The sequence below is a fragment of the Neovison vison genome, chromosome 11, assembly GCF_020171115.1.
Source record: "Neovison vison isolate M4711 chromosome 11, ASM_NN_V1, whole genome shotgun sequence".
In the NCBI taxonomy this organism is placed as follows: domain Eukaryota; kingdom Metazoa; phylum Chordata; class Mammalia; order Carnivora; family Mustelidae; genus Neogale; species Neogale vison.
Window position 1 is genome coordinate 177388123 of NC_058101.1, and position 18653 is coordinate 177406775.

General features: G+C 44.0%; 1 pseudogene; it reads right to left on the reverse strand.

The window, feature by feature from the left end:
• Positions 1-15425: 15425 nt before the first annotated feature.
• LOC122919264 lies at positions 15426-15951 on the reverse strand (annotated as a pseudogene).
• Positions 15952-18653: the final 2702 nt, after the last annotated feature.

The following is an 18653-nucleotide window of genomic DNA, read 5'->3' on the forward strand; positions in this document are numbered from 1 at the left end:
CCCACATGTCGGAGGCCAGCGTCCTCAGGAGGGGTTTGGAGGGCTTGCTCCATTCCAGGAGGCCTCAGAGTATTCCTGGACCAGAACAAAGGCCGAAGTCTGCCACCCGTGTCCTGGAGTACTCAGAGCTCCAGGCTCCAGAGCAGCCTAAACTGACCAGGGGGCCTGGAGACCTTCAGGATGGGTGTGTCCCTGGCACAACTCCAGCTCCTTCTGGATTTACACTCTGTTCTGTTCTCCTGGAACCCACCAACGGGTTCCCTTGTGGCTCTTTGCCCAGCCATAAGCTGCTCCACTCTCAAGAGAGAGTCTGAGAAGCCCTTGTATCCGACCTAAAGGACTCCTATCAAAAGGGACATCACTCTGAATGGGATGCCCAGGAGAAACGTTTGTTCCATAACTGCACATTCTCCAAAATGGCATCATTTTATAGGTTTTGTAGTTAACAACTAGACATGGTGGCTCTGAGGAGGACACTGAGCCTGTGCTCAATGAAGCCCTGTGAGGCATGCCTGTGCGAGGCAGAGGTGTTGGGCCAGGGTAGCCCCTCTTACCAAGAGTGCTCTCCACAGGCCTGACCCCCGGCTCTGACCCTGCCTGGCTCCTCCCCACTTGCTGGCGTGCACACAGCACAACCGACCTACCTTGAGGGATGGAGAGGAATGGAAAGGGGCCCCTCTCTGCTTCCTGGGAAAAGCCACGGTGCCCCTTTTCTTTAGAATGAGGCAATGGGATAGTGAGAGCTACCCGCCAGGAGCACACGGTCAAAGAGCCCAAGGAATTGTGGCTCTTCTCCCACAACCTGCTTTCTTCTTCCCTTTCTCCATCCCAGCTCACGCCCACCCCCTTCCTTGTTTGCCTCGGCTGCTTTCTCCCCTCTTCCCTTTTCTGCTTTCTCTCCTCCCCCCCCCACTTTTTCCTTCTGCTCCTCCTCCTCTTCCACACAGAGCATTTCTCTGGCAGTTGTCTTCATCCTGGGGAGTTCTCAGAGCTGAGCCAAGCAAGATCCCTCCCAGAGCCCAGCCTGACTTCTCCTCGCTGCATTGGGTTGCCCACACCTTGCACATGGCAGGGCCCAGGGGCCCAGGGCCTACAGCAGGCCAGGCTGGGCCATTCTCTTTCTCTGCTCTCAACAGAGGCTTCAGACACGGGGAAGAATAAGCTGCAGGTGCGGAGCCATTCCTGCCGAGGCAGCCTGGCTTTCTCCAGATCTGGCTGTCGGTGGAGGGAAGGAGGCTGAGGGAGCTCGGCTGTGGGCCTTGTCCTGAGCGGCAGAAATGAGGGAGGAGGGCAGGGGCAGTCCTGAGCCACGGGGAAGAGCCTCTGTGAATCACTCTCTGTCTCTGTGACTCACACAAGCTCTTCCAAGCCTCTGTTGGCTCCTTTGGAAAATGACGTTTCTGTTGAGAGAGTACACTCAGCATAGCGAGGCAGTGAGCTTTTCCTGACAGCAGCCATGGTGCAGCCCGTGAAGTATCAGGTGACAATCCTTCCCACAGGGAGCTCTCCTTCTAGAAGGGGAGGGAACACAGCAATTCAAGGTAGAAAGGGAAATCAGGAAGGCGTGATAAACAACTCTGGGGGGTGGGGAGAATGAGGGAGAAACTCCCTGTCCTCTGGTCACTGAGGGGAGGACTTCGGTGCGCCACAGTGAAAGACAGCATTCCTTGTGGAGGAAACAGAAGGTCCAGAAATGGGAAAGTTGGGGGCTCATTCAGGGAGGAGATTTGTGCACCGGATCACAACCCCCTTGCTTCCTCAAGGACACCCTTGCAGCAATTTCCCCTTCCTCTCCTGCTTTATTAATGTGTTTCCTTCACTGTGTCATTCCTGCCTACATACCAACATACTATTATTTCATCTGCCTTAAGACAAAACAGATAAACCTCCTCGACCCCACTGCTCTGCTCCCCTTTGGAACAAAGCCCCCAGTTCTCCTGCTCTCAATCTATTCATTCAGGCTTCATCCCTGCCATCCCAATGAGACTAGTCTTGCCAAGGTCACCAATGGCCCTGACATTGTCCAATCCAATGTTTATCTTTCTTGACCCTCAAAGACATCTGACATAGTTACCCCCTTCACCTTGAGGTACTTACTTTACTTGGCTTCCAAGCACCACCCACTCCTGGTTTTTGTCCTACCTCATTAGATGTTCCTTGTCATCAGCCTTTTCTACTTCCTCCCCAACTCTCTGACCTCCCTCTGTTGAAGTACTCTAGGGCTCTGACTTGGACCACCTTGCCCTTGTTTTGTTTTTGGTTTTTGGTTTTTGTGTAGCTAGTGTCCTTTGTAACACTGAAAATATTTTAACTGTGATAAAAACATATATAGCATGAAATTTGCCATCTTAGTCATTTTTAAGCATATAGTTAAGTATATTCACACTCACATTATCATAAAAACAATCTCTAGAACTCTTTAAAACTCTATACCCCTTGAACAACAACTCTCATTCCCCTCTCTACCAAGCTCCTGGCAACCCAGCATTCCACTTTCTGTCTCTTCAGATTGAACTAATTTAGGTACTTCATATAAAATATACAGTATTTGTCTTTTTGTGACTGGCTTATTTTACTTTATTTACTTTGTATAATGTCCTGTAGGTTCATCCACATCGTAACATATAACTGGATCTCCTTCCCTTTTTTAGGCTGAGTCATATTCCACTATATGTGTATTCCGCATTTTATTTATCCCTTCACTCATCGAAGGACACTTGGGTTGTTTCCCTTTTCTATTGGAAATAATGCTACTATGAACATGGGTGTGCAACTAGCTCTTCCAGACCCTACTTTCAGTTCGTTTGGGTGTATTTCCTGAAGTGGGGTTGCTGATCATACAGGTGTACCTTGTCACTTTTCTCTCCACACCATTGTGATCTCATCCAGTCTCATGACTCAAAACGTGTTTGCTGATGGCTTCCAAATTTACCTCTCCAGCTCAGACCTCTCCCCTGAACTCTTGACTTAAATACCCAACAGTGTACTTCTATCCCCATCAGGATATCCAATAGGCATGGAGAACTTCTGTCCCCAAACCTAATCTTCTACAAGTCTTCTCCATATTGTTTAATGGCAATTCAAGTCTCCTATCTCTTCCATCAAAAACCTTCTTGACTCATGTTCTCCCTCACATATCATGTCCTATTGGCTCTCCTTCAAAATAAATTCAGATTCTGACCATTACCTCGATTGCTACTGTCACGGTCTAAGCCATCATCATTTCTCACCTGGATTACGCGCCGGCAATGACCTGCTAACAGGTCTCCCTGCTCCCAATCTGCCCCTCTTCTAAGTCTGTTCTCCAGGCAACAACCAAAATGACCTTCTTTAAAGATTTTTAAGTCGAATTACATCCCCCTATCCTTTAAACCCTCCAATGGCTCCCACCCCCCTCAGGGAAAAGCCAAAGGGCTTTAATGACCAACAAACTCGAAATGATCTGGCTCCCATTAGCCTTGTGAGCTCATCTCTTACTAGCCGCCCCTTGGGTATTAGTTATCTAAGACTGCGTAATAAATTACCCCCAAACTTAGTGGCTTAAGAGAGGAGACATGTATTATCTCACAGTTTCCAGTCAGGAGGCAGGATGTGGCAGAGGTGCATCCGAAGGCTCTGAGTCTCTCACAGGGCTGCAATCAAAGTATTGCCCAGAACCGTGGTCATCTCAAGGCTCACCTGGGGGCGAATCTGCTTCCAAGCTCACTCTCACTCACCTTGTTGTGGGCAGGACTGAGGGCCTCAGCGGCTCACTGGCTGTTGGCCTCGGGCCTCCCTCTCTTCTGTGTCAGGCGGGCCTCTCCATAGGCAGCTCACAACATGGCGGGTACAAGCGAAGGAGACAATAGGAGGAGGCGCGCAAAGCAGAAGCCAGAATCTTGGTAACCTATTCCCAGAAATGACAGCCCATCTGTTTCGCTGTATTATGTTTGTTGGAAGCAAATCGCTGGGTCCAGCCCACACTCAAGGGCAGTGGATTATACAAAAGCACGGGTCCCAGGAGGCAGAGATCGGGGGAGCCACTGTGAAAGGCTGTGCACCACACCCTGCTTCTTCATCCACACCGGCCTCCTTGCTCTTCAAACACAGGAGACAGGCCTTTGTCCCAGCTGGTCCTCAGCCCGGAACACGCCTCCCTCATGGCTCACTCACCTCCCTCAAGTCTTGGCTCCGACATCACCTCTCCAGTGAGGCTTTGTCTGACGGCCCAATTTCAAAAACACTTCGCCACAGCCCCTCTTCCCTCTTCCCGCTTTATTTTTTCTCCACAGCACTTACCACCTTCTGACACCCTCTACTTGGATGTTTGTTTGTCTGCCTCCCTTAGAATACAAGCTCCTGAGGGCAGGCGATTTTGTCCACGTGTTTCACTGTCATCTCCCCAGTACCTAGAACAATGCCTGGCATATATATAGTAGGTGCTCAATAAATGCATGAATCCTATAGGCCTATGATTTTCCAACTTCTCAGCATATAGCCGTCTCCAAAAAATATTGTAGGGGACTCCAGTACATCAGACACAGAAGAGCAAAGCGGCTCTGCTGGACCTAGGCAGTAGGGACACACATCCGCCCACCCCCACAGAGGGCTCACAGGCCCCCAGACTTCCCTCGGAGTACTGTGCAGAGTTAGGTTCAAAGCTAAGAAGGAAAGAGCTCGCTGCTCCTGCCCCTCGAAGGGTGTGGTTCCTGGGTCCTGCTAGAAACCAGCCCTTTGTTTGAAGCCACAGGGAAGGAGCCACAGGGAAGAACCCCTGCAGCCTTACTCCTGTTCCTGCCACAGACCCCACTGAGCTCCGTGTGTGCACCTAGCTCTCGCAGATTCCAAACTTTGTTCTATTTCTGGCCTCTGAAAAGTTAGAGAACTTTTAGAGACTCCCAGAGAGTCATTGCTGGAAAACACCTTACCACAACTTTCTGCCCCATGGTTTGCAATCATCAATACACTCAAAAAACATTAAGTACCTGCCGTTTACAAGCCAGGCACTGTAGGTAGCCCTGAAAAATAGTACCTTAATTCCAGTAACACGTGGGGAGATGCCCAGCTCAAAATTCCCTCTGTTTGAACACCTCCAGATCTGGGGGCCCCCTGCCCCCCCAGGCTGCACGTTACCCCGGCCAATGACACCAGCAGCAACACTCTGCTGCTTTTTATTGCATCCTACCTCTGTTTTCATATAACTCCCACTTTTGGCCTTAATTTTCTCCTCTGGCTGCAGACCAGATAAATCTATCTCTCTTCCAAATGATAGCTTTTAAGTACTTGAAAACAGTAATCAAGTCCCACAGAGAGCTCTCCAAGACTTGTGGCCACTTTAGGGGGGACTGTGTTTTGCGGCTGCCCCTAATGAGCTGGGATCTTGGAGCCAGGCAGCGCTGGGTAGCTCTGGATCACGTAGAGGGCCGCAATGCTGGGAACTCCCTCTCTGAGTGGAGTCGGCTGCATGCTGCCCCCACCCCAGCAGGAGGGAATTCCAAAGCGCCTTTGAGGGAGGGGTAAAGGGCGCAAACTGGAGTCAAGCCCTGGGCTTGGGTTTTCTGCTCCTGCCAGCTCCCCTTCCTAGAGGGGTGTCTCGTCCTTTGGATACAGCGCTTTGTTTTTATTTTTACGTTTTTAAATTTAAATTCAATTAGCCAACATATAGTACATCATTAGTTTCTGATGCACTGTTCAATGATTCATCTGTTACCTATAACACCCAGTGCTCATTATACCCCGTGCATCCTTAATGTCCATCACCGGTTACCCCAGCCCTCCCCCCACCTCCCCTCACTTTGGCCTGCTCATCTGTTTTCAAAGCAGCCCAACTCAGGTTCTCTGCGGCCCTGGGACACAATGAGGATGAGGAAGGAGCCAGTGACTTGGGAAAGCAAAGCTGTGGGTGGGGGGGAGGATGGCAGCAACAAGGAATTAAACAATTTCTTTGAGTGTCCTTTGTTTCAACAAAATGTAGTTTTCCAAGTAATTGTTTGCCTGATGCAATAGGGCCTGCTGGGCCTCAGGGTGTAAATCTTCCCGACAAGGGGTCAGTTTTCTGCTTTTTCCTGCAAGGCTGGGGCCTAGCAATTTCTGTGGGCCAGCCCAGCAGGTCTTGAATTCATTAGTTTGGGCCACTTGGCTGAGTTGTCTCCAGCCCCACTGCCAGAGCTGGGGGCTGCTTGGCAGAATCCTGTCTGCCCTTTCACGCAGGAGGCCAGGAGTGCCTAGGAGAGGAGAAGAGGAAGAGCAGGGGTGTGAAGGAGGAAAAGGAGAGAGAGCTGGCAGTGCAGAAAGGTGGCAGGGGGGGGAGGGAACGGAAAGGAATAGAGGAGAAGGGAGGAAAAGTGAGAGAACCTTAACTATTTGCTGGCTAGCTGCAAAGCCTGAGAAAAAAAGAAAAGAAGCTTTAGAAAATTGTCTCTGTCTCAGAAAAGGGGCCAGGACATGGGAGTGACATGTGGGACCTACCTGCATGGAAGCATGTTCCTGAAAAACACCTTGAGTCCTGGCTGCAGAGAGAGGAGGGGGAATAAAAGGCCCATTTTTGAGTGTCTGAAAAGCCCTGCCTCTCTCCCCCTTCTCTTCCCCCCACCCCACATATTCCCATTTAAAATATAAAGACATAAAAGCATTCTTGTGCTTCCTTTTCCCTCTTCTAGTTCATTCACCCTTCACCCCCGCAATTCCCCCCACCCAGCTCAAATTCCATCCCAACCCTGCTTCTTTGACACTCCCCAGAACCTGAGTAAATGGGACTCTCCATGTCCACCAACCACTGCCCCTTTCTCAGCATCACCCTATCTCCTTCCCCATAGAGCTCCTGATTAAATGACATTCTTAGGGACATCCAGGCCTCTTAAATGAACAGAGAAGACCAAAGGTCTGTCCCTCCAAGTTCACCAGAAGGTCAGCCTGTTGCAGACCAAGTACATCAGGGTCTGGATTAAGCACCGACCACAGGACATCACAGACTCCGCCAACCAATCCACATCTACCCTCTATTGACTTCCAAAAGAGAAACGTCTCTTCTGGTCCACCCAGGCCCCTAATCCACCACCCCACGTGAAAGCTTTGGGCAGAACTATCCAGCTGGTCCTGGTTCCTTCACAGCCCTCCTGCCAGCTTTGTAAAACCTAGTACCTTAACCATGTCTTGTCTGCCTAGTAAAACGTGCCTCAGGGAAGAATCTTTAACCTCCAGTATTTGTACTTATGTGTGAATTTAAAACCCTGTGTTAGGTTAACCTAGAGAGATTTGCCTTTCAGTCTTCCCTAATTGCAGGATTAAAGGCTTTAAAATTGCTGCAGGCAGCACCCACCCAGGGAAAGGTGTTTAAGGGGCAAAGGGCTCTTTCCCTGTTCCCTGATGTAGACTATAGACTTTTTTCCCCTCTGAGACCAGCCTAGAGCCCAGTCCCCAGAAGCCAAGTTAAGAGGCTTCTGGGCCACACTTCTGGGGTAGAAAAAGAGCTAGGAGATGCCCCCAGCAGTGAGCGAGGGCGGTTGTGAGATCTCCCCCTCTGACCCCTCCCCCCCAAGGTCTGGAGAGACAGAACTCAGTGTGCTCATTACAACCAGGTTAACCTGGACACATTTCTGCCTGGACACAGAATCCCGGGCTGGAGCTCCTGGGAGCGCTGGGATTGTGGGGTTCTCTGTGGGTCCAGCCCATGGTTTCGACTGGTGCTGGAAACAAGAAGCCCCACCTCTTCGTTCTAGGGCTCGGGCTCAGGACAGCAGCACGGCCTGGGCTGGAATAGCAGGAGGGTGTTTGTCTTGGTCTCTGATGTGTATCTTGCCTGAGAGTTCTTCCGAGAATGATGTTATCGCAGCAGCATCATCCCACCCCCCCCCCCCGCACAGTGTCCAGATGTGCAGGGCTCTGCGCTGATCGGCTGAAGCTGGATCATGCCGCGGAGTCCGAAGCTTTCTCTGCAGCCGGTTATGCGCTCGCACTGTCGTGCTCTACGGCCCGCCGCCTCTCCTCGCGGAGCCGGTCTAGGCAAAGCAAACGTCTCTCCTCTAAAAAGCTGCAGAGGTCTTTGGGGGATCTTGTGCAGGCTAAACCAGCACCCTGATTTGCTTTGGTTGGTGGTCTCTGCCACAGAGCTAATGAGCTGCAAATACTCCCCTTCAAAAGGAAGGGCTGAGCCTTTGAAGCCTGCAGGGACCCGCCCAGAATACGGAGGCCTCCAGCCGCAGGCGGCACTTCGCAGCAAGGTCCTGGAGAGCAACTCGTTGAGAATCAGAGGGTGTCCCACCACCCTCCCCTCTGGGACTCACGCAGCCCGGGCCTCCCCCGTGCAAAAGGGGAACCGTTTTTGCTTAGCACCCTGCATTTTGGGAGCGACACAAAGAGCATAATGAGGACCATTTGTTGAGTAATTAAATATATGCCAGCCCCTGCACAAAGCACCATACATGTTTCATTTTCGCTGTTTTTCTCAGACCTTAACCATACAGAAATGGGAGCACAGAGATGGTCTGTCATTAGACCAAAGTCATACAGCCAGGAGGTGGCAATCCAGGACTTGACCCTAAGTCCAGCTGACTTCCAAGACCATACATCTCAACATATGGTTAATTGGTTTTATTTCTATAAAACCCTAGAAAAGAGCCTTGATCTACATGTGTCTGGGACCCATGTGCTTAAGACCAGATAGAAATTGGTCTGCATCCAAAAGAAATCATGCTATCGGGCCAGTGATCTTCTCTGAGAGAACACGGAAAAAAGTCTTCTCATCTAGATCTTTTCTTCCCCCGTCTTCAGCCAAGGCATCTGTTTGGTGGGAAGATTTCTGAGTATACATACTGTCAACTTCTAGTGAAATTCCAAACAGTAAGGAGTGTGGGTGGCATTTGGACAGCCAGAGAGGATTTCAGCTTCCTAATGATTTCTGAGAACTAGCTGTCGGTCACGGGCTTGTTCCCGGAGCAAGAGCGGCCCATGTTAGTACTGAAGGCAGACAGTTCAGCAGAAGTAAAGAAAAGCAAATTCTAGAAGCAGATTGAGAGCAACAGGAACCTATCAAGACTGTATTGAGGATTTACCTAATGCTCAAAGCTCACAGCAATGTGTGACCATTAAGTGTGTGTGTGTGCGTGTGTGTGTGTGTGTGTGTGTGTGTGTGTAGGGCAGGGGGTGTTGGGAAAGGGGAAAACCTGAGAAATATAAGACCCCCGAGGCTTTTGCAACCTGACTGAGAAGGAAAGACCAATATCATATATAAAATCACAGCCAAAAGGGTTTGTGTTACAGCGCATGCACGTGCTAAATTATTCAGAACAGACCAATAGGAGGCTAGATCAGCAGGACTTAGACTGGTAAGAAGGGGCTTCATGGGGTTTGAAGAAAACTAGAGCTGCTCTTGCAGGCTGAGGAAGATGTAATCAGGTGCTAGGATGAGAGGGCATTCCTGCTGAGGAGCATACATATGAAGACTATAAATAAAAACTCAAATCAAGCCTGCATTGTACTTTAAAATCACAAGCTGTTAGGGCTCACAGGGTCTTCGGAGGCCACGTAGTTAAGCCCTCCCCTTTGCAGACAAAAAAACAGAGGCCAAGAGAAATCAAGTTGCAGTGGATGAACCCTGTAAACTCCTTGGGCTTTAGTGGATATTGGTCTCCATGGAAGTGGGATTGCTTTGTAGACAAAATCTCAGTTAACCCAATGACATCCTTGGGAACCAGCCAGAGATGGAGATAGTGGCCAGAGCCTGGTGGTGATTTGATCCCTCGTATCATAGTGAGCTGGAAACTAACCAGGTCCCCCACGTGTGCTCCGTCAGACTCTCCAGCTGCAAAGCAATTGGAAAGGAGCACTGTTTGAAAGGTGGCGGTTGGGGAGACACCTCAGCCTCCCAACTGGCCTCTTGGCACCCACTCTTGCTCCTTTCAAAGGGTTCAGCACATGGCAACCAGGGATAATTGTATACAATGAAATTCACCCACTTTAAGTGTAAAGTCTGATGAAAATTGAGTAACCGGACACAGTCCTGTAAACATGACCACTCTCAAGACAGAGATGTTTCCAGCACCATAAAAACTTCTCTCCTGCAATCACCACTGTTGATACTTTCCCCTCGACACCCAACACTCACCCCAGGAATCCACTGATCTGTTTTCTGTCCCTATAGTTTCACCTTTTCTAAAGTTCCAGAGAAATGGAATGAAGCAGTATGTAGTCTTTTCTTTTGACGTCCTTCGCTTCCTGTCATGTTTCTGAGATCCCTCCATGTTGCATGGGTTCATGTTTCATCTTTCTTGGTGCTGAGTAGCACATAGGTACTCCACAGTCTGCTTACCCACTTGCCAGTAGATGGACGTTGGATGTCTTCCCAGTTTTTTTTTTTTAAATTTTTAAAGATTGTATTTATTTATTTGACAGAGATCACAAGTAGGCAGAGAGGCAGGCAGAAAGAGTGAGAGGGAAGCAGGCTCCCTGCAGAGCAGAGAGCCCGATGCGGAACTCAATCCCAGGACCCTGAGATCATGACCCGAGCCGAAGGCAGCGGCTTAAACTACTGAGCCACCCAGGCACCCCAATGTCTTCCCCAGTTTTAATGATTTTTGCATAGAGCTTCTGTGAGCATTCAGGTACAAGTCTTTGTACTTATCCGGGAGTGTGATTGCCAGGTCATAGGGTGATTATTAATTAATTAATTATCTATCTATCTATTTATTTATTTTCATTGCATTGCCACACTGTTTTCTGAAGTGGCTGTACAATTTTGCATTCTCTCTGACAATGTGGAAGAGTTCTAGTGGTTCCACACCCTCCCCAGCACTTGGTTTCATCGGTGTTTCTCACGTGATCCATTTTAGTGGGCGTGCAGGAGTATCTCGCTGGGGTTACATCATAACTGGTGATGCATCTTTTTACATATTTGCTGGCCCTTCTTACATCTTCTTTTGAAAATGATGTATTCCAGTTGTCCATGTTTTACTGGTTGCTTGTTTTCTTATTGAATTTTAAGAGTTCTATGTATATTCTGAGTACAAATGTATTCTGTATATTCTGAATATAAATCCTATTCATAAGGATGCTTTGCAAATATTTTTTCTCAGTGACCTGCTTTTTGTTTTCTTACTTGTGTCTTTTGAAAAGCAAAAGGTTTTAATTTCATTTTTTAAAAAGATTTTATTTTTAAATAATCTCTACACCCAATGTGGGGTTCAAACTCAAGACCCTAAGATCAAGACACTCTACCAACTGAGCCAATCAAGTGCCCCAAAAGCTAATTTTATCAACTGATGTGTACTTTCTGGATCTTTGTGAAATATTTACTTAACCTAATGCAACAAAGATTTTCTTTTATGTTTCCTTCTAGTTGTCACTTCATGTTTAGCTCTGTGATTCATTTTGAGTCAATATTTCCACACGGCTTAAGATAAGGAGCAACGTTCAGTTTTTAAAATACAGATATTTGGTGATCCCAGCACCATATGTTAAAAAGACTATTTTTTCCAAGTGCCTTGCCTTGCCACCTTTGTCAAAAATCAATTGAAGATCTTTAAGCTGTGGAACTATTCTTCATGATACTTAGCATTGAGTACCACTTGTCAAAACCTACAGAATGTACAACACCAAGAGTGAAACCTAACGTAAACTATGGGCTTTGGGTGACAATGTTGAGATCAATGTAGGTTTATCGGTTATAACAAATGTACCTCTCTGGTATGGGATGTTGATAGTAGATTAGGCTGTGTATGTGTCGGAGTAGGACATGTATGGGGACGTTTTTTACTATCTAATCACTTTTCCTACAAACCTAAAATTGCTCTACAAAATAAAAGCTATTTGTTAAAAAGAGAAAAGGTACTCTTTTATTTTATTTAAGATTTATTTATTTATTAGAGAAAGAGAGAGAGCATGAGCGAGAGGGGCAAAGGGAGAGGGAGAGAGAATCCCAAGCAGAACCTGCTCTGAGCTAGGGAGTGCACCGCGGGACTGGATCCCAGGACCCCAAGATCATGACCTGAAACAAAACCAAGAGTTGGACACTTAACCAACCAAGGGCCACCCAGGCACACCTAGTCTACTTTTTTTTTTTTTTAACAAATCAATTGACGATATATAAGTGTGGGTCTCTTTCTGTCTTTCTCGTCTGTTCCATTGATCTATATTTATTTCAATACCACACATCTTGATCACTGTAAGTTATGACAAGTTTAAAATCAGATAATGTAGGTCATCCAGCTTTGTCCCTTTTCAAAATTATTTTGGCTCTTCTATGCATTTTTTCTTTTTCATATAAATTTCAGCATCAGCATGTCAATTTCTTCAAAAATACCTTCTAGGATTTTCATTAAGATTGCACTGACTCTATAGGTTAGTTTGGGGAGAATTGCCATCTGAATCATATCGAATATTCCAATGCTTTATCATGTAATCCATTAACATGGAATCTACTTAATTAAGTCTTCCTTTGTGATGTTTTCTAATTTTCGGCATACAGATTTTACACATCTCTTATTAAATCTACCTCTAAGTATTTTTCATGCTATTGCAAATGGAGATTTTTAAAAAAGTATTTTCTAAATGTTCATTGCTAGCATATAAAAATAAGATTGGGGGGCGCCTGGGTGGCTCAGTGGGTTAAGCCGCTGCCTTCGGCTCAGGTCATGATCTCAGAGTCCTGGGATCGAGTCCCGCATCGGGCTCTCTGCTCAGAGGGGAGCCTGCTTCCTCCTCTCTCTCTCTCTCTCTGCCTGCCTCTCTGCCTACTTGTGATCTCTCTCTGTCAAATAAATAAATAAAATCTTTAAAAAAAATAAAAAATAAAAAATAAAATAAAAATAAGATTGGGGTGCCAGGGTGGCTCAATCAGTTAATCTTCTGACTCTTGATTTCAGCTCAGGTCTTGATCTTGGGGTCATGAATTTGGGCCGCTGTATTGGGTTCCACGATGGGTGTGGAGTTTTCTTTAAAAAAAAAAAAAGATTAATTTCTGTATATTAACCTTATATCCTAAGATACTGCTACGTTTATTAATTCTAGCAGCTCTTTTGTAGAATCTTTGGGATTTTCCCCACGTGCAATTATGTTATCTGCAAATATAGACAGTTTTACTTCTTCCTGCCCAATATATATGCATTTATTTCTTTTCATTGTCTTTTTACATTGGCTACAAACCCCGGTACAATGCTGAATACGAGTGTTGAGAGAAAGTATCTTTGCCTTCTTCCTCATCTAAGGGAGAAATCACTGGACCTTTCGCCTAAGCATAAAATGTAAGTTTTAGAAGATCTCTTTAATTAGGTTGAGAAAGTTCCCTCCTATTCTGAATTTGCTGAGTGTTTTGTTGTTGTTGTTTGTTTTTATGGAAGCATGTCTAATTTAACAAAAGCTTTTCTGCATCTACTGAAAGGATCATACGCTTTCCTCCTTTATTCTGTTAATTTGTTGAGTTATATTGATTGATTTTGAAATGTTAAGCCAGTCTTGCATTCCTTGAATAAATCCTACTTGGTCATGATCTATTACCTTTTTTATATGTCACTGGTTTCTATTTGCTAATATTTTATGAAGGATTGTTATGTCTCTATTCATGAGGGATATTGGCCTCTAGTTCTTTTTTGTAATGTCTTTATCTGGTTTTGGAATCAGGGTTATACCAGCCTCATAAAATAAGTTGGGAACTGTTCCCTTCTCCTCTATTTTCTTAAAGAATTTTTGTGAGCCTAGTACGATTTTTTCCCCCTTAAATGTTTAATAGAATTCACCAGTGAAGCCATCTGGACCTGAAGTTATCTTTGTGGATAAAGTTTTAACTATGAATTCAATTTCTCTATTTTATATAGGTCTATTAAAGTTTTCTACTTCTTTCTAAATCACCTTTGGCAATTTTGGTCTTTCAAGGAATGTGTCCATTTCTTATAGGTAGTCATACCTATTGGCTCAAAGTTGTCTACAACATACCTTTATCATTCTTTTCATGACCCCAGGGTCTATAGTAATGTTTTCTCTTTCATTTCTCAAATTATTAATTTGTGCCTTCTCCGTTTTTGTCTTAATCTATCTGATGAGAACCCTACCAATTTTACTGATCATTTCAAACAACCAGGTTTTTATTTTTATTTTCTTCATTGTCTGTTCATTTTCTATTTCATTAAGTTCTGGTCTTTATTATTTCCTTCTTTCTATTTACATTGGATTTAATTTCTCATTTTCTAACATCTAAAGTAATAAACTTAAGTAATTGATTTTAGCGAACCTTTTTCCAATATAAGCATTAAACCTATAAATTTCCCTCTCTGCACTGCTCTAGGTCCATCCCATAATTTTTTAAACAAGTTTTTAATTTTGGAATATTTTTAGATTTACAGAAAAGTTGTGAATATAGCACAGAGTTTCCATACACCCTTCACCCTGTTCCTCCTATTGCTGACACTTCACATTCTTATGGTACATGTCATAATTCAGTTTATTACTATAAACTGAATCAATACTTCTTTTGGATTTTATAAGTTTTTCCTTAACATCCTTTTCATTTTCAGAATCCTATCCAGATGTTCCAATCTATTTAGTCATTGGTCTCTTTAGGGTCTTCTTGACTGTGACAGTTTCTCAGATTCTTTGTGGTTGGTGACCTTGGCTGTTTTGAGGAATCCTGGAGATTCCCAGTTTGTCTTTCTCTGGTTAGACTGGTATAATGGGTTTTGAGGAGAAAGACCATGAAGGTGACGTGCCATTCTCATCATATCATGTGAAGGGTATGTTTCAGCATGGCTTATCAATGACAATGTTAATCTTGATCAGTTTTTCCACTGTCAAGTTTTTCCACTGTAAAGTTATTTTCTCATCTTCCTCTCTGCTCCCCCTGCCCCGCCATCCCTTTCTATACTTTACAGCTCATACTCAAAGGGGTGGGCAGTAGCATTCACTTAATTTATCTGGAATTCTTCTCCCACATTTGTTTATTCAGTCATTGATTTATACCAATACAGATCCATGGATATTCATTTTATATTTTGGGTTATAATCCAATATTGCATTATTGGTCTTGTAACTCAAACTGTCCCAACTTTGGTCATGGGAGCTTTTTTAGGCTGCTCCTGTAACCCTTCAATATGCCCCTATCCTCTTGATTTTTGAGCATTTCCTTACTCTCTGGCACAAGACATTCTAGGTTTATCTTGTATATTTCCTATTGTGGTCCTACAATCAGCACTGCTTTAGCAACATCCCACAGATTTTGATGTGTGTATTTTCATTATCATTTAATTCAAAATATCTTCTAATTTCCACTATGACTTCTTTAAATGATGGATTAATTAGAAGTGTGGTACACAATTTCCAAATATGTGGAGTTTTCTTAATTATCTTATTGATTTCTAATTTAATTCCACCATAATCAGAGAACATATTCTCTATGATGTTGATCTTTTTTTGTTTTTTGGTTGTTAAATGATCCTTTACTGAAAGATTTTCCTTTGTAGTTCTTAACTAGCTGGACATTCTACTGTACCACTATTGATGTCATCCATGATGTCATGAGGGTGGCAGCCATCAACATTGCGGCCCACAGACGGGGCAGTCCTCAGAATGTCTTTAATGGTTCCAGAGAGTTCTCTGGTAAAGATTAGTGCCATATCCATCAGACAATGTTGACAATCTCATCAAAAGTGACATTTCCACTGTGCTTAATATTTTTCTGCTTCCTTCTGTCTCTTTGTGGTTCCTTAAGGGCTTTGTTAATCAGGGCAGAGGCAGAAGGCACCACTTCAGTCTGGGCTTTCTGTTCTGAATGGTCAGTTTCATTGTAATCTTCAACCATTCCAATGTCATCACCAAACTTTTTTGGAGATAGATCCAAGGGGCTTATGTTGGGGGCCAGGGTAGACGTGGCACTGACTTCCCCACCAGGGCACCTCAGGTATATTATTTGATCTGGTTGGAGTTCAACTTAGGTGGCATGGTGGAGGCAGCTGGTGTTAGATGAACCCAGATTTGGGAGGACCAAAGACAGTTGCACCCTCACCTCCTCCCAGGCAAAAGCCAAAAAGCCATGATGTCAGTCTTTAAATTTAAGACTTGCTTTATGGCCCAATTGTCCTGGTAAACACACCATGTGTCCTTGAAAAAAATATGTGTTTTTTTGTCATCATTCAGTGTAATATTCTATAAAAAACAACTCAACCAGGGGCGCCTGGGTGGCTCAGTGGGTTAAGCCGCTGCCTTCGGCTCAGGTCATGATCTCAGGGTCCTGGGATCGAGTCCTGCATCGGGCTCTCTGCTCAGCAGGGAGCCTGCTTCCCTCTCTCTCTCTCTATCTCTCTCTACCAGCCTCTCCATCTACTTGTGATTTCTCTCTGTCAAATAAATAAATAAAATCTTTAAAATAAAAAAAAAAAAAACTCAACCAAAGTGATTGACACTGTTGTTCAAAATCGCAGTTCTTTTTTCTCTTTTCTTTTGGGGGGGTTCTCATTTTATCAATTGCTGGGGAGAGATGATAAAATCACCAATGATTGTGGAATTTTCTATTTCTCCTTTCAATGCCATCAATTTTGTTTCATATATTTTGAAGCTTTGTTATTAGGCATATACATATTTACAAGTAAAGTCATTGTGAAATGACCCTTTTTATCATTGTGAAATGTTTCTCTCTGCCTCTAAAAATACTCTGTTTTGAATTCTCCTTTTTCTGATATTAATATAGCCACTTCAGCTCTCCTATACTTAGTGTTCACATTATATTTTTTCACCCATTTACCTTCAACATATCTGTGTCTTTATATTAAGTGTGTCTCCATAAGAGACACACTTTTTAACTTTTTAAGTATGTCTAACTTTAACTTTTCAAGAGAACATATAGTTGGATCTTGTTTTCTTCAGTATGACAATCTCTGCCTTTTAAATGGAGTATTTTAATTTGTTTACTTTCAACATATCTGTGTCTTTATATTAAGTGTGTCTCTTGTAGACAACATGTAGTTGGATCTTGTTTTCTTCAATAGGACAAGCTCTACCTTTTAAATGGAGTATCTTAATCCATTAGTATTTAACGTAATTATTGGTATAGTTGGATTTGGAGCCACCATTTAGATTTATTATATTTTTCCTCTGGTTTTTGTTGTTTTCTTTTGTTTTACTGCTCCTCCATTCCTGTTTTTTTAATTGTTTCAATATTTTTTAAGATTTAAGTTTAATTATCCTGTTGGCTTTTTAGTTTTCCTTCTTTGCATTATTTTTAGTGGCTACCCTAGAAATTATAATATACATCCCTACTTTTTTAAAAAATGCTTTAGTAAGCATGGTTGTATTTCACACAATTTACAAAAACCTTGCAAGGGGTACCTAGATAGCTTAGTCAGGTGACCAATTCATGGTTTCAGCTCAGTTCATGATCTTGGGGTCATAGGGTTGGGCTCTAGACTTGGTGCAGAGTCTGCTTGGGATTATCTCCCTCTCCCTCTCTCCCTTTGCTCCTCCTCCTGCTCATGTGCTCTCCCCACCTCTCACATATATAAATAAAAATCTTTAAAAAAAAAAAACTTCATTTAGGTGTTGATCCATATTCCTTCACCCTATCTTATCCTTTTTTTTTTTTTAAGATTTTATTTATTTATTTATTTATTTGTCAGAGAGTGAGAGAGAGAGAGAGCATGTGCACACAAGCAGGTAGACTGGCAGGCAGAGGCGGAGAGAGAAGAAGTCTTCCTGCCAAGCAAGGAGTCCAATGTGGGACTCAGATCCCAGGACCCTGAGATCATAACCTGAGTGGAAGGCAGAGGCTTAACCCACTGAGGCACCCAGGTCCCCCATGATGTGTTGTTTTTTTTTAATGTTTTAATTTTTTAATTTTTTGCTCTCTGTTCTCCACCTTGGATAATTTCTATTGCTCCATTTTCAAGTTCACTTACTATTTCCATTGTCATCTCCACTGGCTATCAAGTCCATTCATTTCTGATATTGTATTTTTCAGTACTGAAGTTTCCATTTAAAATTTTTTTTCTTTTTCTAACCACTTAGGTTTTTCAAAAAATAATTTTTCTCTCGCTACTAAGATTTCCTACCTTTTCATTCATCATAAGCATATTTTCTTTTACTTCATTGAAGATAGTTATGGTTGCCATTTTTAAATCCCTCTGTGCTGGTTCCAATATCTAGGTCATCTCAGGGTCACGTTCACATTTTCTTTTCTCTCAAGAATGTGTTCCAAATTCATGGATTTTTGTAAGTCAGATAAATTTGGATTGTATCCTGGTCATTGTAAATGTTTATGGAAAAAATTCTAGTTTTTTCCCCCTCTGATAAAAACCACTAACTCTTTCTCTTGCATAGCAGCTCCTGTGTTCCTGTGTCTGTTCAAATGTTTTTTCTTTATCGGAATCACTATCAGTTTGTTCTGTAAACGCCTATACAAGGGGTCACAGGGAGATATGGATAGTCAGAATTTGGGATCCTCTTTGGTTCTTTCCCGTCTGTGATTCCTCCACTCTCTTCAGCAGACACAATTTCTCTGGCTTCAATTTCCTGGTTTCCCAGGAAATTGGGAAACCTCTGAAATCTCTCTGGTTTCCCAGCCCAGAGAGGTTCCAGTTTTTCCACAAGCACCCTGTCACCTCCAGCAATCTTATCACCACATTGTCGCCAGGGGAAAAGCCACAAAAATGAGAACTTACTTTGAAAAAAAACTCCCCTCCTCTGACAATGTACTTCCATGA